This window comes from Gymnoscopelus braueri (genome assembly GCF_963280865.1).
Source record: "Gymnoscopelus braueri genome assembly, chromosome: 18".
NCBI classification, from domain to species: domain Eukaryota; kingdom Metazoa; phylum Chordata; class Actinopteri; order Myctophiformes; family Myctophidae; genus Gymnoscopelus; species Gymnoscopelus braueri.
In genome coordinates this window covers 16,206,546-16,228,603 of record NC_137618.1, presented here as the reverse complement: position 1 = coordinate 16,228,603, position 22,058 = coordinate 16,206,546, and the positions used below count along the sequence as shown (strand labels likewise).

The following is a 22,058-nucleotide window of genomic DNA, read 5'->3' as shown; positions in this document are numbered from 1 at the left end:
GATGACCAGCAGCGGTTCGGGTAGGAGACAAAAAGAGTCTCCTTCGTGTCTCCTACCGGAACCGCTGCCACCGCTCCGCCGGTCATCAAATTATTGGCTTAGGAATGCGACAAAACCAAAAAGTTATCCATGAATTCAAGTCTCCATGGGGTGACTAATCGATAGAAAAAAAAGTCATTTTGGAGGTGAACTATCCCTTTAAACCTACGTACCTGAATATACATATTATACTGTTTGAAAATAGCTGATATACAAGCTCACAACGCGTCGCATCGCGACGCGTTGTGAGCTTGTAGATCTGCTATTTTCAAAACAAATCTTGGAAAATTATGTTTGAAGGTTTGAAGCACACAGATCTTGTATGGGGGTCCCTGGCACAAAATATTTTCTCATTGGGGTCCTGCTGACAAATACAAATAAATTTGGTGTTCTTTGACATGACAGTGTTTGAGAGCCACTGGTTCAAACAACATGTAGGAAGCAATAAGCCCAAATAAGCAAAGCACTTTAGAAACAAGCCCAACAAAAACGCAACCTGCAACTATCAATATTTACAAGCAACTTTACATTAAAACAAGCCCAAAGTTGCTTATAAAAACCAGACATGGCAACAGCGGTGCTCAGAGCGCCCTTCAGACGGAGTGTGACAATTCCAACCAATTCTCCACGACTGACTGGAGTCATCCTGCCTGCCCTCAGTAGACATAGTGCATGTTTGTTTTCTCTGCACGTCTTAGCCCATTCAATCCGGGAACACGTCTGTGTCATTTTAAGATATCTTTGGGCTATTCAAAAATAGCAGATATACAAGCTCATAGCGCGGCACCGAGGGAACCTTTCTAACTCAAATCTTTGCTTCTGGGGATTCTACAAATGTCTTCTAAATCCTAAACAGTTTTTGAAAAAAACTTATGTTGCTATATCAGTGGTTCTCAAACTTTTTTCATGTCAAGGACCACCCAAAATGATATGTATTTGGCCGCGGACCCCCATCTCAAAATATGTTGTTCCAGGGACCCCCAAGAAGTAAAGATTTGAGTTACAAATGTTCGCTTTAAAAAATACATATTCGAAGATTTGCACAAAGTTTCAAGATTTTTCAAAAGTAGCAGATCTACAAGCTCATTGTATATCTGCAATTTTTGAATAGCCAAAGTATAAAATAATGGTTAAAGTGGTTCAAATCTAAAATGACACAGATGCTTCTCCGGTCTTAATGGGTTAAAAAGTCAGCTGTTTTTATTTTCTTATCTTTATAAATGAACCATGGAGCGACTGATATGACATCAAGAATTCGATGGTGTTTCTTCCTAATCTTTCCCACACGGTGCAACGGTTCACAACCTCGCCGTGCACGCCCGACACTCTGGCTGGCCCCCGACCGAAACGTCTACTCGTCTGCACATCATCATCTCATCGCTTGTTGTCAAGACTTGTCTTCTTTAGACGTTGCTACTCATTTTCTAAGACCTGGACTGGTGGCTGGAATTTATATATTTTTCCTGAGAGAGAAACCTTGAAAATTACTATTTTTCTCCGCCAGGTCCAAACAAAATACCTTTTTTAAGAGCTGATGTATGCTGTCCGCGGGGCAGAATTATTAGCCTATTAAAACCAGGGAAAGCATCTGTATCATTTTAGATTTGAGCTATTATATTTATAGCAACATATATTTTTCAGAAAACTCTTTCTGCTCACAGCGCGTCACTTCTTTTGAACATTTTTGAACATTTTTGAAACATCTTGAAAGTGAATTTGTTTTGAACACAAATCTTCTCTTCTGGGGGTCCCTGGCACAAAACATTTTCAGATGGGGGGGGGGGGGTCCGTGCCCGAATACATTTACTTTTGGGGGGTCCTTGACAAAAGTTTGAGAACCACTGATATTATAGCAACATATGGTTTTTTTCTCCAAAAAATACTGTTAGGATTTAGAAGACATTTGTAGAATCCCTAGAAGCAAAGATTTTAGTGAAAAAAAAATCACTTTAAATAACTTTTAAAAAAAAAACATTAGCAGATTTACATCTCGTTGTGCAGCACTCGGTGCCGTGCCATGAGCTTGTAGATCTGCTATTTTTGAATAGCCCAAAGTATAAAATAATGGTTATAACAAAAAAATCTAAAAATGACACAGCTATGCGTTCCCTGATTGAATAGGAATAATCGGTTAAGACTGATGGTGTACGTGCGTGTGTGTGTGTGTGTGTGTGTGTGTGTGTGTGTGTGTGTGTGTGTGTGTGTGTGTGTGTGTGACAGGAGGAGAGAGAGAAAGGTCTGAGTGAAAGAGAAGGAAGACAGTCACAGAACACAGGAGGGGAAGGAACTGCGTCATTCCGTGCTACCAGATGTCCATGTGGCATTTTCTAACTCAGAGATTGACCATGCTCTCTGTAGCCATGCAGCAGCAGCAGCTACACTGCTGGCCTGATTATGTCACATTAACTGTCATCTCTGTATAAACCTTCCACATCCTCTTCTGTGCCAAGGATAGGAACGTACAATAAATCCATGCAGTCATCATCTCCGACATTATATGCTATGTCTATTCTACTTGACTCGTCCTCTTGTTGTTATCAGTGTACGATCCACAGTCTGAGGTTTATCTGGGGGTTAACCCATTAAGAACCGGGAACGGCCATTTTAAGATTTATTTTAGCTATTCAAAAATAGCAGATCTGCAAGCTCATAGCGCGGCACCGAGTGCCGCGCTACGAGCTTGCAGATCTGCTTTTTTTTTTTTTAAATCTTGACAATTTGTGCAAATCTTTGAATATATATATATATATATATTTTTTAAAGCGAACATTTTCAACTCTGATATTTGCTTCTGGGGGTCCCTGGAACTACAGTAAATGTTTTCAGATGGGGGTCCACGGCCAAAAACAAATCATTTTGGGGGGGTCCTATGACATGAAACAGTTGGAGCAGACATTTTTAGATCATGTATTTGGCCGTGGACCCCCGTCTCAAAATATTTTGTTCCAGGGACCCCCCCCAGAAGCAAAGATTTGAGTTACAAATGTTCACTTAAAAAAATATATAAATATTCAAAGATTTGCACACATTTTCCACGATTAAAAAAATATATATAGCAGATCTATAAGCTCGAGTGCCACGCTACGAGCTTGTAGATCTGCAAAAAAATGACACACGGATGCTTTCCCGGTCTTAAAGGGTTAACCGGTCTTAGCATGTCAGTCTGGTTATTTACAGAGCGAGCATTAAACTGTCAAAACGCTATTTAGGCTTTGTGTTCCCTGAATCCCTCGTACTTGCACCCTTTTTTCATGTGTTAATTGGAGATGGAAAGCTTCAGAGGCGCATTAAACAAAGTAATCCTTTATTTATATATTTCTTTAAGATTTTGTGCGTTTTCCACAAAAGGAGACAAGGCCTTACATAATATCCTCAATCTTTCAGGGACACAGATTCTAAAACGATTGACTTCTTTTAGACCGTAAACAAAGGAAGTTCTTTCTGGAGGCAAGCAGAAAGAGGGGAGGAACTACACGAGGCCAAAGGAGGACAGCAAGCCGATTCAAATAAATATTCATCTATTCAAAAGTGCACAGTCACGCCGCTCAGAATGCTGTGCATCGTCACTGTCGGTGGAAACCTCATGTATATACATATGTCCAAAACCAGAAATAAATAACTTTTGTTCCAATAGATCCAATGTAGTTATTATTTATAGTCACAAACTCTTGTTATAATGCTTTTCATTTGATAAATATTTATAAAACCAGTGGTATAAAGTAACTAAGTACATTTACTTAAGCACTGCACTTAAGTACAACTTTGAGGTATTTTTTACTTTCTTCAGTATTTCCGATTTTCAATACTTTTACTTCTATACTCCGCTACATCTGAGATGAAAATATTGTACTTTTTACTCTACTACAATTATCTGATAGCTTTAGTTTCTAGTTACTTTGAAGATTTAGATTATCATCACAAAACATACATTAAGCACTTCAGCCCTATGTATATTTCGCCCATTTGAAAATAGCCGATCAACAAGCTCACACTGTGTCGCATTGTGAGCTTGTAGATCTGCCATTTTCAAAAGATATTTGTATGCATTTTGAACTTGTGAAATGGGACACTCTGCGCAATGAGTACTTCTGCTTTTGGTACTTTAAGAATATTTTGATGCCAATACTTTTGTATTTCTACATGTATTTCTAATGTTTTTGTCACATTCCTAAGCCAATAATTTCATTACGACGGAAAGATGCTAATCTACCGGAGAGACCGCTGGTCATCAAATTATTGGCTTAGGAATGTGACAAAAACTAAAAAATCTCTATGAATTCAATGCTTCATGGGGTGTGTTATTGATAGAAAATGAGTCCTTTTTGGGGGTGAACTACTCCTTTAAGTAAAACGTGAGAGTGCTTCTTCCATCACGAAACCAGATCCAAGCTCTGCTGTGGTCTGTTTTCGCTACTCTGGCCTCGACACTGCCATGTGAAAAACATTCATTTGCGGAAAAAAAACTGAAAAATGGAGATACAAGATTTCTGGCCGACAGTGACGGGATGCAGCATGTGGTAAAGAGCTCCTGCTGCTGGGTCAACTACCGCTGAGTCAACTACAGTCAGCTATTGTAATCAAATGTATTCATCCTAACATGGATGTGGGAGAATATTATTGTCTCCTGGTCTGGACCAGCTGGTTCTCAAACATTTTCATGTCAAGAAAATGCCAAAACATTTGGCCGCGGACCCCCCCGTCTGAAAATGTTTTGTGCCAGGGACCCCCAGAAGAGAAGAAAAAATGCAAAATTATTCAACATTTTGCAAACATTTTTGACGTTTTTCAAATATTTTCAAAAATAGCAGATTTACAAACTCATAGCGCGACATGTGTAGATCTGCTATTTTTTGAATAGCCAAAATATAAATGGATAAAGCGGTTAAGATGATTGTGATGCTATGTTAACTACTTTAGCTGGGGACCCCCTGGAACCCCCTCCGGGCCCCACTTGGAGAACCACTGCTCCAGTCTAGACAAGAGAAGCGAGAGGACACTAAACTTTCCTTGGAGCTGCTTGATGGATCACCACAGTGTCGTTGTGGAGTTATAGGTTCCCCTGTAGGCAGACTAGACGAGAAGAAGCGGAGAGAACGCACATATACGCACAAATGAGCATCGAAACCGCTTCAGATATTATAAAAAAGTGTATTTATGACACTGAACCTGATTGATGCCCTCATTAGAAGCGAGTGTAAGCAATGGCCAATGTAACAATGTACTGTATGATAGCCTGATGTTTATCCCTTCATATTCTCTTCTCACAACGTCAGGCTGTTTATTCTATGATTAATGTTTGCACAGAAACATGCTAATCAATATTTATTCCATTATTGCCTACATTGTGTTGTAGACATTATGGCAAATATTAGGTTACTATATTTACATTGCAATTCATTTAATACGTTGGACATTTGAAAAATGTTTAACAAATGAGCTATCAAAAGTAAACAAATAAAAACCACAGTTTAAGATGTGATTGGAATCGGTGTAGACTAGAGGTTCTGGAGACAAAGGCATTTCAATGAGGGCTGGATTCTACAGGCGTGGTATATTGGCATAATTAATAGGTCCTGGAATGCTAAATGAGGGAAAAGATGGAGGCAAGATTGAGGTACTATAAAACTCCTTTATGGATGTCTTTGGGTGGGAAAAATCTGATCAGAGATTGATTTGTCTGTGTAGTGGATTTATACCACACTTCCAGACATATGCGACTTCAACAACCTTTAACCTAGAGTCCCTGTTTTGGGCGTGTAATTGTAGGCAAAACATTTTCACAAATGTTCAGAAATGGCAGATATTTTCGTCGCTAAACACCATCATATGACGAAGGCTGTGATGTGACGGCAGGGGTTAACTCTGAGCGTGGGGTCTATTTTGAAGCTTCAAGACAGTGAAAACGTTGTCAGCTGGTAGTCGTTGAATATCAATTTGAACCCAGAAGCCTCGACAATTAATACCACGTGAAATAAAGTATGGTTATCATAAGCTATAAGTTAACAGGTAAGAAACACAGGACAGATACAGAAAAATAGATACAACTAGGAGTCAAATAATAATAATATAAATACGTACATAAAAAGAGTAAATTGGCAAGTAACCCACACTCGCACAGGGTTTGGAATAAAGCACGTACAAAACAAAGGAGAGTACTATGCTTGGCCTTCTGCACTTGGACTGGTGTGCATTGTGTGCATGTTGTATGAGCTATTAAGTTGAGGTATATGAATATAAATATAATAGTCAAAATGCACTAATAGCATATTAACAGTATTGCCAATGGTAGTAACTGGTTTAAACATAAATAAATATAGTCAAAGTGTACATAAACAATCTATGTCCAGTAATGTACCCACGGAAAATATGAACAGTCAGCTGAATCCACAGTGGATAATGACAGTAGATAATGACAGATGCACAAGCTATGCCAGGTACAATTTACAGTGCATAGCTACATACTTGAATACTCGTCTCTGTCGGGTGGAAACCTCATTATGTCCAAAACTCTTACTTTTCAGGATTCAAGTTAAAAAATAACAAAAGTAGCAGATCGGCAAGCTCAAAACACATCGCTTCGCGCTGTGTTTCGAGCTTGCAGATCTTCTACTTTTGATGCCGTTTGATGTTGTAGTATGATCAAGTAGGGCATTAATTTGCGACACCAAAACAACACCAAAAGTTTGTATAATGGAGAAGAGAGGTTTCTGCGCCGACAGCAACAGTCTGTGATTCAGTTCAGCACTGCTACTGTATAACCAGCTGTTGTGTCCTAACTGGACAGGGTCTAATAACTTCATGTGAGCGGTCCATGACGTCAGTCATCCGTGACACATGACTCCATAAGTTGGAGAGGTTTCAGCCTGATCCGACAATAAATTAGAGTTAAATATAAAAACATAACGAAACATGCTGTATGTGTGTGGTACTTTCCTTGGCCTACTGTCAGCGTGCACAAGTCATTCGACGCTGATTAGTCGAGCGGTTCGCGACATTAGCCCCAGAGAAACAGACAAACAGACCTACAGGCAGAAAAGACCCATTTTGGACATGCAATGACACGGCACGGCACCGCCCCAAAGGGCTTTGCGGGACCACATTAAAAAAGGAAAAACATTTTAAAGTGTGCAAAGATCTCCAGCTTTGCAGTCATGTATTTATCTCGTTCTTTTGTTCCATTGCCCTACGGTAGTCAGTCTCTGCTAATTGTCATGTGTTGTTGTTGGTAGTCATTGCCGCCAGTTCCCACCTGATGTCGTGCGGGAGTCCAGACCGTCCCAGACCGTACTGAAGGACTGCTAGCTTGCATAACGTCTTCAGACAAGGACTTAGGTCTAAGATGTGCAGGTCGGACACTTCCTCGTCTTCGAGGTCTTCGACAGGCGTTAACCCGTATCCTCCAAAGAAGACGACGCGGTCTCCCACCATGCAACAGCACATCACAGTCATCCAACGAGGGCCTTTCCCCTTGGGCTCGACCTTCTTCCAGGAGAAGGTCTCCGGATTGAATTTCCACATGTCGTTGAAGGTCCTCTCCAGGTTGTCGCCGCCGAATATGTACAGCTCTCCGTTGTGCGAAAAGGCAGAGTGATCCTCGCGTCCTTCCGGAAGAAGCTGTGCAGAAGGCGTGCTCAGCCAGCGGTCGGTGTCCGTGTCAAACACTCTGACGCTGCTGTAGTGGTCCTCGACCTGGTCCCCTTTCCCCCCAAACACAAACATCTTTTTCCCAATGATGATGGCAGAGTGCCTTTCCGAGACGAGCGCCAGAGTGCCTCGGGCGTTGATCAAAGCCCAGACCGACGTGGTGGTGTCCAACTCTAGACGTCGCTGATGTACCCGGTCAGCTTGCTGAACCCTCCGTAGACATACATGACCTTCCCCAGGACGCAGGCCGAGAGGTCGCACCTCGCCTCCGGGACGGCCCCGAAGACCTTGGGCTTGAACCATCCGTGGGCGCCGACGTCGAACGCGTAAATCGCGTCGGAGTACACCTTGGTGAAAATGGTGCCGCCCCAGATGTAGATGACGCCGTCCATCATCACGGCCGAGTGGCCGTCGCGCATGTCAGGGACCTCGAGGGGACCGTCCCCTCTGCCGGCCGTCGCCGGGGGCAACTTCACCCAGCGCAAAGACACTGTGTTGAACACTTGCACGTCGATCTGACCCAGGTAGTCCGTCTCCCTGTAGCAGTACCCTCCGAACGAGTACACCTTGTGCGCCACCACCAGAGAGGCGTGATAAGCCCTCTTCGGTCCTCCTTCCAGGTGCACCGTCCAACGCAGTGTGTCACACATCAGCACAACCTGTGTGGATACGAACTGGATCGGTCGTAGTCTGGGCTGTGTAAAAAGAATGGATTTGCCATTGCTGGCCCTGCCGTTTATATTGGTAACAGCGGTACAAACTGCCACGCGCAGGCCGATGCCCTAATATGGCATGTAGAAAGAAGTGGCGGATGCCACTTAAACCCCAGCATCCGTATTGTTGGGAAAGCTCTCGCGGGAAAATAGCAGATCGACAAGCTCACAACGCGTCGCGTATAACAGAAAACAGAAAAGACACTCGTATAGAGCCCTAAGGGACTCCAGTTCAACCATATAGGGTTCAAGTGGTTAAATAAAAGTATCAATACAACAATATAAAAAAACTGTTACAAGTGAATGACCTGTATCAAAACTTTACTTGAGTAAAAGTACAAAAGTATCATTTGGTATCAAAATACTGTATAGGATACTTAAAATTAACCTGACTCCGCCAGATGGAAGAAGCTTGCTTCACACATTTGTTTCACAACCTACTTCCATCTGGGCTCTTGGTAGCCCAACCACTGCAAGACGGCGGTTCCTTTTTTCAAGCTACTTGGTAGGTGATTGGATGGACCGTCTGTCAATCACCGTCTGGGCGTCAATATGATCCAACCAATCATATTGACGTGTGTACATGACGTATAGTAGCTGCGCAGCTTGCAGTGTTGTTGTTCGTGGTAACGGCCATGATGAATAGTGAAAGAACTACGAAGCAACAGGCGCTTCTCGATGGCCTCACACCCGGTCTCGCCAAGATCCCGACGGCAGCTGCCGCTGATTGGTACTCCAATCTCTGAGCGTTCCCAGGTGGAGGCTGTATTGTGAGTAGGAAAAAAAGTAGAAAATAGCAGATCGACAAGCTCACAACGTGTCGCGATCTTGTCAATCGGCTATTTTCAGCAAAAGCTTTCCCCACAATATATATTTTTGAACCCCATATCCCCATATGGGGTTTAAGTAGTTAAATGTTAGATTCTGTATAATAAAAATCATGTGACTTTGGTTTTTTTTCATTCTCAAATATGTCAACAAACATTTTTGCATCAATTATACAAGTTCCCTTTCCCTTCCTCTTCAGTACATCTTGGACCAGCATCGTCCAGTTCTCTGGGAGAGAACAGCTCAGCCAGGGGACCAACGACATGTCCCCATGGGAATGCCATGCTGTGTCATTGTGGCCTTGCTAGCTTGCAGCTGCGCCCCCAAAGTCCTCGCTGATGTTGATTGGTTGTGCTGAGCCATTGTTAGCAGATCGTGGCTACAATACCACAGTGCTGTGCGTTTGGCATCAAAATAATGTAACTCCCCCCACCCCACCACACACACACACACACACACACACACACACACACACACACACACACACACACAGTGGAACCACAGAGGTTTGTATTTACTATAATTGTGAGGACAAACATTTAGCATGATGATTTTACGAAAGCCATTTAAAAAAATATATCGTTTTTAACCGTAACCCTAAGGCTCACGCACGCACGCACGCACGCACGCACGCACGCACGCACGCACGCACGCACGCACGCACGCACGCACGCACGCACGCACGCAAGGCACGCACGCACGCACGCACGCACGCACGCACGCACGCACGCACGCACGCACGCACGCACGCACGCACGCACGCACGCACGCACGCACGCACGCACGCACGCACGCACTCTCTCTTACTTCTCCGGGGTCCAAATGTTCTGGCCTAAGTACGAGCATTCTGATGGGGGACCCCCTGGGCGTGTGAATCCCCTGGCAAGTAGCGATTCGGGGTCAGGAGGGGTGAGGACAATTGGTCCAACCAGAGGGGACACCTGCGGCTCGGGGTCCATGCCAGTCTTATGGGCACTGCCAGCCAGCCAGGGGCCATTTGAGGCCACATTTAAAGAGTTGGGGCAGTGGGCACAGGGCCAGAGGAAGAGGTTTTTATAAGGGGAGTTGGCACCAGGTCAGGGAGGAAAGTAAATGGGAGAGGAAGGGTGCGAGGGGAACAACAGGTCCTGGAAGACGTCCATATAGTGGAGGAGATCTGGCAACCAGCGGTGGATAGAAGTACTCCTGATTGTTTTTACTTGAGTAAAAGTAGCAATGCCGCCACACAATGTAGAAATAGCCTACTCTTTTACTTGAGTGAAAAGTACAAAGGTATTGGTATTGGTTGGTAAAAGAGTACTCAAATTTGTCCCAAAAAAAAAAACGTTTTCCAAAAATAGCAGATCTAGAAGTTCTGCAATTTTTGAATATAGCCAAAGTATGAAATTGGGCCTTAAGTGGTTAGTTTGTCTGTGTTTTGTAATACTAATCTAAATCTACAAAAGTAACTAGTAACTAAAGTTCAAATAATTGTGCTGGAGTAAAAAAAAAGTACAATATTTGCCTCGTGAGATGTAGTGGAGTAGAAGGTATAGAAGGTATCGAACATTTGAAATACTCTACTAAAGTAAAAGTACAGTACCTCAAAATTATACTTTAACCGGTTCAAACCAAGCATCTGTGTCATTCTAGATTTTAGCATTGACTATTCAAAAAACAGCGCTACGAGCTTGTACATCTGCTATTTTTGAACAAAAAAAACTTAAATCTTGAAATTGTTTTTCAGATGAGGGGGTCCGTGACCAAATTTGGGGGGGGGGTCCTTGCACGAGAAAGTTTGAGAACTACTGATTTAGAAGTGTAGAATCGGCCTCAGGTCTTAACCCACTGGGAAGATTTCTTTGGGCTATTCCAAAATAGCAGATCTACAAGCTCATAACACGCCCCCGAGTGCTGCGCTATGAGCTTGTAGCTATTTTTGAAAAATGTAAAAACTAACATTTGTAAAAATATTTAGTTCCAGGGACCTCCAGAAGCAAAGATTTGAGTAACAAGTGTTCGCTTTAAAGAAGTAGATATTCAATGATTTGCACACATTTTCAAGATTTTTCAAATAATTGCAGATCTACAAGCTCATAGCGCGGCACTCGTATATCTGCTTGTATAGCCGCTATTTTTGAATAGACAAAGAAATCTAAAAATGACACAGGTGATGCCTCCCCGGATTGAATGGGTTAATAGCAGTGGTTTTCAACCAGTGGTCCCGGGACCACCAGTGGTCCTTGAGAGGGTTCCAGGGGGTCCCCAGCCAAATTAATAGTTAGGAACCAAATTGACCCTTATGTGTCTGTAACTCTGAGAGTGTACAAATGGAACCAAATGGACCCTAACGGGTCCATTTGGTTCCATTTGTACACTCTCAGAGTTAAATGAACACTGATGATGATGATACAGTGTAGATTGGGACCCCCAATAAACCGTAAACCTAAACGGTTGAGTCCCTGGCATATCTTTTCAAATGGGGGTCAGTGGGCTAATATGTGTCAATTTGGGGGGTCCTTGACGCGAAAAAGGTTGAAAACCACTGCGGGTTAAAGTACAGTAACTTGAGTAAATGTACTTAGTTATAATACTTTCCACCCTCTGGCTGTGTGTGGCAACCCGATTGTGACAGTGGGAGGATTGTCCCAGGTCAGTCAGTGATAAAAATGAGGACTCATGCCTGACAGAGATACAAAACAATCTCCCCGCGGGGCCATAGTCTTCCTGCCTCTGACTCAGCAGACCGTGAAACTTCACGGGGCTGGAATTCACAGACAATGCCTGGAATTCAACTGTACCGAGTGCTGCATGCGTAGTAAGCTCAGTCAGGCCACATGCACAGTGATGGAAGAAGTACTCAAATTTTTCTTTACTTAAGTAAAAGTATCAAAATCCTATTGTAGATATACTGTAGTCTGTTTACAAGTATTCGGTATTCAAAATTTTATTTGAGTAAAAGTACAAAAGTAAACTGGTATCAAAATGCCCTTAAAGTACCAAAAGAAGAAAGTACTCATCATGCAGAATGTCCTATTACACAAGTTTTCCAATGAATAAAATGATTAAAAATCCTTCGGATCTACAACAACACAAAGCGACGTGTTGTGAGCTTGGAGATCGGCTATTTTCAAATTGCCAAAGTATATATATAGGTCGGAAGTGGTTTTGTAATAATGATCAAAATCTACAAAGTAACTGGTAACTAAAGTTTTCAAGTAAATGTAGTGGAGTGAAAAGTACAATATTTGATATAAGACAGACAGACAGACAGACAGACAGACAGACAGAAGGCTCTTCTTCAAGGTGAAGAATGACGTGCAAGTGGCTTTCAGTATTAGACCCATTTTATATGCCTGCATTCTGATTACATCTGCAGAAATGTTTTTCATTGCTTTTTCCCAGATGCTAGAGCAGTGGTTCTCAAACTTTTTTATGTCAAGGACCCCCAAATTGATATGTATTCGGCACTAAGGACCCCCCATCTGAAAAGGCTTGCCAGGGACACCCAGAAGAGAAGACTTTAGAAGAAATGATTCAACATTTTTGATATTTTTGTTAACAGCGTGGCACAAAGTGATGCACTGTGAACTTGAAGATCTGCTATTTTTGAATAGCCAACGTACGAATGGATAAAGCGGTTAACATGATTGTGACGCTACATTAACTACTTTAGCTGGGGACCCCCTGGATTGATTATTATTACAGCCCTACATAGATTCCGGCTATTTGAAAATAGCAGATCTACAAGCTCACAATGATGCGACGCATTGTGAGCTTGTAGATCTGCTATTTTCAAAATATTTTTTTAATACATCTTGAACTTGTGAAATGGGACATTCTGCACAATGAGTACTTTTACTTTTGGTACTTTAAGTATATTTTGATGACACTTTTGACACTTTTGTACTTTTACTCAAGTGCATTTTAAATAATACAGGATTTCTACTTGAAACAGAGTATGTCTACATTGCAGTATTGATACTTTTACCTAAGTAAAACATGTACTTCTTCCATCACTGATAATACCTACTGCACTGTCTAGGTGCAATCATAACCTGCCAGTAAGAAAGTCTGGAGATGTACGTGATTTTATGATGATGGATCACTTTCTCTTTCCTTTTTTTCTCCTTACAATAGTAAGTTGCATTACTTGGACCTGTTCTTGCAGGCTTGCTGGCAGATGACTAACCTAGCCCACATGTAAAAGAAAAAAAAACTTTTCTCTCACCAACGCTGAACAAGAAGGAATAGAATGTTGCTTGTTAAATTCGCACTGATCATATCACATTACCTCGGGGATGTATCAGGCACGAGTTTGCGAGCTTGCATTTTGCAAATTAGCTCATTTGAACATTTTAACCACAGTTGCGCACCTGTGTGTGTGCACGTGCGTGCGTATACGTGCGCTCGCGCCAGACACCAGGTTGTCCACACTCCTCCTCGTACATACACAGGCATATCAAACGGCAGGTGCCAAGCCTTGTGTTCTTGCCAAGCCTGCATCCCCGTTGCCAGATTCCAAAGGTTAACAAGATTCCGCACTCTGCAACCAGCCGTAGACAATAGCCCTATTCTTCCACCTTCCACATACCTATACCTCCTTCAGGTCTACCTTTCCAGAACCCTCCTTGTTGTGTGCCGCACAAAAACCAGGGCCTTCGTGTGTGTGTGTGTGTGTGTGTGTGTGTGTGTGTGTGTGTGTGTGTGTGTGTGTGTGTGTGTGTGTGTGTGTGTTTCGGACCAGGAGCTAGCCGGTGGAAAGACGATCCTGCCATTTGCTTGTAATAACGCTTTTCACTGGAGAAAAGCGTGGGGTGGGGGTTGGAGGGGGGGGGGGGGGGTACGGGGCGGGGGATGACGACGACTCCCTGTAGTTCATAGTGAAGATGGTATTGTTCCGGTAAAAAAGCTTGCTTTAAGTCAGTTAAGGAGAACCCCCCCCCCTCCCTTTACATAACAATTAGCTTAGCATTCAGGCAGCAGTGGTGGATAAAGTTCTACAACCCCAGTACTTTGAGAGTCAAGATACTGGAGAGTAAAGATACTGGTCAAATATTACTCAGTATTATACTATTAATATCACTATTACTACAGGTGAAAGTTTCTCAGTCGAATTTGTACTTGAGTTAAAAGTTCTGAAAAGTATCGAAAAGTTGGAATTACAAACTACATTTTCTTTGCTGTACTGACATTTTTTACCAAGAAAATAGTTGATCTACAAGCTCACAATGTGTCGCATTGCCGCGTGTTGTCAACTTGTAGATCGGCTATTTTCACTATTCTTGAAATAGAGCTTAACTATTTAAACCCCATATGGTTCAGCGGAGTCGCTCAGGGCTCTATGCTAGTATTTTTGAGCTTGCCGATCGGCTATTTTCTGCGAGTTTTCCCTCAGGATATGGATCCTGGGGGTTAAGTGGTTAATGTATCTAAGTAAGTAAGTTGAATAGTGGAGTGAAAGTCATAAGCTTCCAAAGAAACAAATACTCCAGTACTCAAGTTAAAGCAGCACTATGTAGTTTGGGGGTATCTGTGGCCACTTTGGACACAAATAACATGGCAGCCGACGTCTTTGACTTCATTACCCAAGAGTCTCTGCAAGCATGTCCGGGCAAGGACGCGCTGTGATTGACCAGTCTTCGCTTTGACTGGCACTTCTGCCTTGGTGCCTTGGCCAATGCCAGGATGAAACTCATTGTCTCTCTTATACATAGTAATACAGTCAAGCCCCTAGCAGGGACCCCCCTGAGTCTATACATTTATGGAAGGATGATTGTTATTGCTTAACCCTTTAAGACCGGGTACATTTTAGTGTAATTTTAGATTTCTTTGGCTATTCAAAAATAGCAGATATACAAGCTCATAGCGTGGCACCGAGTGCCGCGCTATGAGCTTGTAGATCTGCTATTTTTTCTTGAACATTGGTGCAAATCTTCAGATACATATATATGTTTTTAACAACATTTTTAACTCAAATCTTTGCATCTGGGGGTCCCTGGAATTTTGAGGTGGGGGTCCGCGGCCAAACACATATCATTTTTAGGGTTCTTGACATGAAAAAGTTTGAGCACCACTGATATTATACTGTAGCAACATATGTTTTTCAGAAAACTGTTGGGATGTAGAAGACATTTGTCGAATCGGCCTCAAGTCTTAATGGGTTAAAACATGTAACTTTATACTTTTGCGGGACATAATATGCTATATAGTTGTTAAAAAAAAGTTAAATAGTGCTGCTTTTAATGGACTTTGCTACCGTCCACCACTGGGACACAGAATGCATGCTACCTACAGTAATACAGGTAGTTTTCCAGTAGCGAAGCCGCGTGTTAGGAAATAACCACGTCATCACATTACGACTAGAGAGAAACCGGCTATTCTGATTTTAGGCATTGGACAAATGGAACAAAGTGCAGGGAAGTCATAAATCAATTTAATAATTAAACGAGAGACACCGAAATTAGACGCACGAGGTCGGTTCCAATTGTTCCATTCACTCATTCCATTGTCTCCGTTTAGGTCAGCGGTAATGAGAGCACCTGTTTTATGTGAATGCCTTAGCCTTTCTGCTCTGTGAGCGAGTGTCGCCAAGTTTAGCTTATTATAACGTCGCTTATGTCGGGCGGAAACCTCTTATCTGGTGCTGGAGAAGTCAATGAACATGTACTCTTTAAAGAGGTGGTGCCATGGTTTTGCACTTTTTCTGTTTTTCATGTGTCTATGAGGTTGATAGAACTTCATTAAGCCCCCTGGTGGTGTTTTTATGGTGTTTTATGTCTTCTCTGACTATTTTGAGTTTCTACCTGGAGGCTGAAACCTTGAGGGTCAAACGTGCCAATAGAAAAACAGCCCTTTAGTGACATAGTAAAAACATACCCTCCCCCTCATTATCATAACACAACAGGTGTGGGCATGAGGAGGAGGAGGGACTAGGACAGGTGGGTGGTGCTAAGGTTGTGGAGGAGGTGCTAAGGTGAGAACCAGGTATACTTAATGAACTGGAGGCGTGTCCACATAAAAACATAATTTTAACAATTTCTGTACACGAAAAAAATTGTCCTCCTAATATAACCATAAAACCTGATGATTATGTTTTAGGGGGGGGGGGGGGGGGAATCACTGAAAATCACGGCACCCCGTCTTTAAAGCATTGGTTCTCAAAGTGGGGTCCGGGGCAGTGTTGCCAGATTATGTGAGAGAAACAAGCAACCAGGTCTAGGAAAACCAGCCTAAAAGAAGCGACTATGGGCCACATGAGCACTTTAACATATACATCAAAGCAGATCTACAAGCTCACAACACGTCGATGCGACGCGTTGTGAGCTTGTAGATCGGCTATTTTCAAATCAAATCTTGCTGGGAAATTATGATAAGCAGAGCTGGCAACCCTGGTCCGGGGACCCCCAGGGGTCCTTCCTTGGAGGGGTACCAAGGGGGTCCCCAGCAAAATGTGTTAATACAGCGTCAAAATCATTTTAACCACTCTATCCATTTATATGTTGGCTATCTACAAGGTCATAGCTTGTACTGTACATCTTTTTTTAAATAAACAAATCTGGATTTATTTTTTTTTATTTTTTTCTTAACATAAATCTTCTCTTCTGGTGGTCCCAGGCACAAATATTTTCAGATGGGGGTACACGGCCAGATGCATATCAATTTGGGGGTCCTTAACATGAAAAAGTTTGAGAACCACTGTCTGGAGTAGTTCACCCCAATAAAATTCTTATTTTCGATCAATTTCACACCCCATGAAGCCTTGAATTCATGGAGATTTCTTAGTTTTTTGTCACATTCCTAAGCCAATGATTCAATGACCTGGTGGCTGCTCAGTAGGAGACTCAATTGAGTCATCAAATTATTGGCTTAGGAATGTGACAAAAACACACACAAAAATATCAATGAATTCAAGCCTCAATGGGGTCTAACTAATCGATAGAAGAAAAAGTCTTTTTTTCTGTGAACTATCCCTTTAAGGTGTTGCCTGGGCTATCCACGCTGCTATGCGAATCACAGCTCAGCAACATTTCTGTGAAAGGTGCTCACGCTGGCATCTTAGCTCATCATTGATGATGTGTATATAGGCATTGTTCAAGGTATATTATCATCTCTGTCGGGTGGAAACCTCATGTATGTATGTCCAAAACTGTCACTTTTCAGGATTCAAAAGTAGCAGATCGACAAGCTCGAAACTTGCGGATCTGCTACTTTTGAGCCGTAGTATGATCAAGTTGGACGTTAATTTATGAAAAAACACAAAAAGTAAAAATATGTAGATAAGAGGTTGATCTGCTCTCTCTCTCTCTCTCTCTCTCTCTCTCTCTCTCTCTCTCTCTCTCTCTCTCTCTCTCTCTCTCTATATTACAGTGGTGGAAATTAACTAAGTACATTTACTTAAGTACAATTTTGAGGTATTTGTACTTTACTGGAGTATTTCCAATTTCCAATACTTTTACTTCTACTCCACTACATCTCAGAGGCAAATATTGTACTTTTACTCCACTACAATTATTTTAAAACTTTAGTTACTAGTTACTTTTCAAATATAAATTATCATATTATGAAACATACATTAACCACTTTAGCCCTATTTTATACATAGGCTATTTGAAAATAGCCGATCAAGGTCACAACGCGGTGCGATGCGACGCGTTGTGAGCTTGTAGATCTGCTATTTTCAAACATTTTAGTACTTTAACTTTTAGTACTTTAAGTACATTTTGATACCAATACTTGTGTGCTTTTACTCAAGTAAATTTTGAATTCCGCACTTTTTCTTGAAACAGAGTACTTCTACATTGCAGTATTGATACTTTTACTTAAGTAAAACATTTGAGTACTTTTTCCACCACTGTATATATATTAGCCTTCAACTAAAGAAGTTCATGTCAAATGAATGACATGCGCTCGCCGCTCATAATGTGCACCAGGCGAGCTAACTGCAAGTCATCATCTCAAATTCAAAAAGCATCAAAAATAGCAACATCTAACAAGCTGAAAACGTTTCCAGCTTGTTAGATCTGCTACTTTTGATGCTTTCGTGTGACACGCTGTCGTATGATCAAGTAGTATAGGGCGTTCATTTACGAGAAAAAAAAAACACAACAAAGTTATAATATGGAGAGATAGACATGCGCTCATATATGTGCAACGCGGCGAGCTAGCTCACTGCAATTCATCATCTCAAGCGTTCCTCTTACACTGCCTCGTGTGTTTACTTCACGGTCTGCAGCGGAAGAGAATGGACTCTTGTTCTGCACTGCCAAGGTGTGTGTGTGTGTGTGTGTGTGTGTGTGTGTGTGTGTGTGTGTGTGTGTGTGTGTGTGTGTGTGTGTGTGTGTGTGTGTGTGTGTGTGTCCGGCACAGGTAGGTAGGTACTACCCACAGCCCTCCTGACATGTGGAGCATTTCAAAAGGACCGGTGGAAATGTCAAACAATGTAAACCTATCCCCATGGGGAGGCATAAGGGCCAGTGTTGCCATGTCCGCTTATTATAAGCGACTTTGGGCTTGTTTTTTTTTCTCTGCAAAGTCACTTGTGAATATTGGTTAGTTGCCGGGTGCAGTTTTTTTGGGGGGCTTGTTCTTGAAGTGTAGTTGCTTATTTGGGCTTGCGTCCATTTTTTTTTATTTTTTATTAAAGCAGCACTATGTGACAAATGCACATTATATTTATTATATTTATCTGCTTGATCTATGGGTGTTATTTTATACGTGTGATATGTAACATCTGCCCGACTTATGCATGTTATCATATACGAGTGATATGTAACATGTTGGACACAATGAGCAATATGAACATTTCCTATTCACGTGAGGGGTAATGGGTCTGATTAGGGGGTGATTGAATGATTTGTGCCACCCGACGTTACTAATAGAGGGTGCGGTTCAGGGGGGAGGAAATCGAACAAACAACCTGTGTAGCAGAAGCGACAGGGGAAGAGAGAGGAGATCTCCTAGGCGCCAGCATTATTGTGTTTAAGTTATAAAGTTTAAACTCAGGAGTTAGCTGCAGCCAAGAGTTAAGAACGGACGAGCCCTGCGGACAACGGACAGACTCGTTGCGTCGCCGCGGGGAATCGAGTGCTGGGTGTATGGATGAAACGCCGTGGAGCGGAGGAATTCTGACGGAGCCGCCGCGGGTGAGATAAACCCAAGCTGTCTGTTCTGTGGATTACAAATAACAGGGGTACCCCGAACGTTAGATATCTTTTGAGTCGTCAGTGCGGATGACCGCTCACTTTACGTTTGGATATAAGGACACAATAGACTTTCGCGAGACCGCGGTTACAAGAGGCCGTTCGGACTTTACAGGGGGATTGTTTGTTGATGTTTGTCAAGCGAGTGGGCGTTCGTCCGAGCAGCGCTCTCTCAATGTTGTAACTGACGTGGGGACTTTGTTTATTGTTTACGGGGAAAGTTGTGATTTGGGTGGGAAGGGGCTTGTGAAAGAAATATGGTTTTGTTGATCGGTTTGTTGATTTATTTAGTTTATTAGGGAAAGAGTATAGGGATAGAGGTTGATTTAAAGCCAGAATTGTATTATTTATTTACCATTTGTTTTGACAATTGTTTCATTTGTGGCTACTTATATAAAGTAATTTAAGTTCAAAACCTGCCGATCCCGTTGTTTTTCCTTTTAGTTAATAACTGTCCTTTCTAGGTAAAGGCCGATTGTTACAACTATGTAACTTTCTTCTTCTACCCCGGATTTGAACCCAGTTTCCTGCGCAAGTGCTGGCCTTTTTACCATTGAGCTAATAGAGCCTGCCTGCTTGCTCAGGGGATAAATTTAATCTTGACCATCAGGTAAAAATTCGTGTCAGATCCTGTGTCTAGGTGAGACATGACCTTTGACACGATCTAAATGTCTCAATAGAAGAGCAGGGAGACAAAATACAACCACCCCCAATTATATGATATATATATTAACATACTCTACCATACAGATTGGACAAAATTACATTTTATTCATTACAAAAAAGTTACATAGTGAGGCTTTAAGGTTGAAACCAGAGGTTCTCAACCATTTTAATGACAAGGACCCCACAATTAATTTGTATATTTCCGCGGACCCCCATCTGAAAATATTTTGTTCCAGGGACCCCCGTACCAGACTTGTGTTGTTAGAATGTTTCCAAAAATATTCCACATTTTGCACTTTTTTCCCAAGATGTTTTTGAAAACAGCAGATGTAGGCTATGTAGGTTTAAAGTGTGACCCAGTCACTTGTTTTTCCCTGCAAAATCTGGCAACACTGATCAGGGTACGAAAGCAAGAAGAAAAAAAAGGGAATGGAAGAAAGAGCAGCTTTACTAAATGTCACTTAGAATCAGAGAAGGATCAAGTGAAGAGATTGGGACTCACTCAAAGATGACCGTGAGATGTTAGATCTATAATCGCTTGGTCATTGTATTATTCTAGTCCTTATCCATTACAAGGGGAACTACATCAACTAAACTTGAGAACGGAATTAATTAAAGGATCAAACAGGGCCGTCTGGCTTGTTAAGTCCATTGATTATAATACAAGCTACAACTCATGGTACTGTATCTTTGACATTACTGCCATTTCCAGTGGTGTAAAGTAACTAAGTACATTTACTCAAGTACTGTACATTTTTTTAGGTATTTTTTACTTTGCTGGAGTATTTCCAATTTTCAGTACTTTTACTTCTACTCCACTACATCTCAGAGCCCAATATTGTACTTTTACTCCACTACAAGTTCTTTTGAAAACTTTAGTAACTAGTTACTTTGCAGATATAAATTATTATTATAAAACATTATATTATAAAACATACATTAACTGCTTTAGCCCTATTTTATACATAGGCTATTTGAAAATAGCAGATCTACAAGCTCACAACTCTACAAGCTCACAGATCTACAAGCTCACAACCTGTCGCGATGCGACAGGTTGTGAGCTTGTAGATCGGCTATTTTACTTTTTAGTACTTTTACTTTTGGTACTTTAGGTATATTTTCTGATAGTAACTGTCTGATAAATCTGATAAGATGAATATCAGATGACTAAATACTGAATCAAACAACCTAAAAACGGTCTGGGGTGTTCACAAAAGCCAGAGTAGACGATAAAATGACCCCCAAACATGTTTGAAAGTGAAATATCCCTTTAACCAAATCTACAGCTGATTTAGTTGCCAAAAAAAAACATTTTCCCTGATTTATTCTTAGCTGCATGCCGAAAATTGATCAGCACTCTGGACAGTTCCAACAGGTTGTTGAACTCCTGTGCGTAAAGTGACGTTCTCGGGATCCCGCTGCGTAATGGCAACTATACAGCCAGGGAAAACGAGGACGAAAGGTTCTGGAACACGAGGGACACCGTTTCCAAAAAAAAAGGTATGTCAAACCTTTTCGAAAATAGCCGATGATCGCGACACGCGTTGTGAGCTTGTAGATCGTCTATTTTCAAATTAGAGTTTAAAAATAGGGCTTAAGTGGTTAGTGTGTGTTTTGGTGCAATAATATAAATCTACAAGGTAACTCGTGACTAAAGTTTTCTAATAATTGCAGTGGAGTAAAAAAGTACAACACTTGCCTCTGAGATGCATCGGAGTGGAAGTACCGAAAAGTTTAAAGGTAGGGTAAGTGATTTTCTTTGTTTAAAATAAGTGTTAAATAGCTCTATAGTCTGATAGTACTCATTACTATAGAGTGTTTGTTAAGTAAAAGGAGTCTCCTTCTCTCCAGCTCTTTATAAAACAGAAAATTGCATTTTTGTTTCAGTTTCATTTCCAATTTTATCCAATCAGGATAGAGAACTCAATCAGGATATAGATTAAACAAGTGAAATTGGAAGTGATGACACTAAGAAATGAGCAGGCAA

General features: G+C 41.7%; 1 pseudogene across 1 annotated transcript in view; it reads right to left on the bottom strand.

Annotated features, from left to right (window-relative positions):
• Window positions 1-7,248: 7,248 nt before the first annotated feature.
• Window positions 7,249-22,058, bottom strand: part of LOC308106269 (kelch domain-containing protein 3-like) — a 137,709-nt pseudogene continuing 122,899 nt past the window's right edge. The window contains exon 7 of the transcript in view: window positions 7,249-8,342. The product of the transcript in view is annotated as a kelch domain-containing protein 3-like (transcript). The remainder of the gene's footprint in view (window positions 8,343-22,058) is intronic.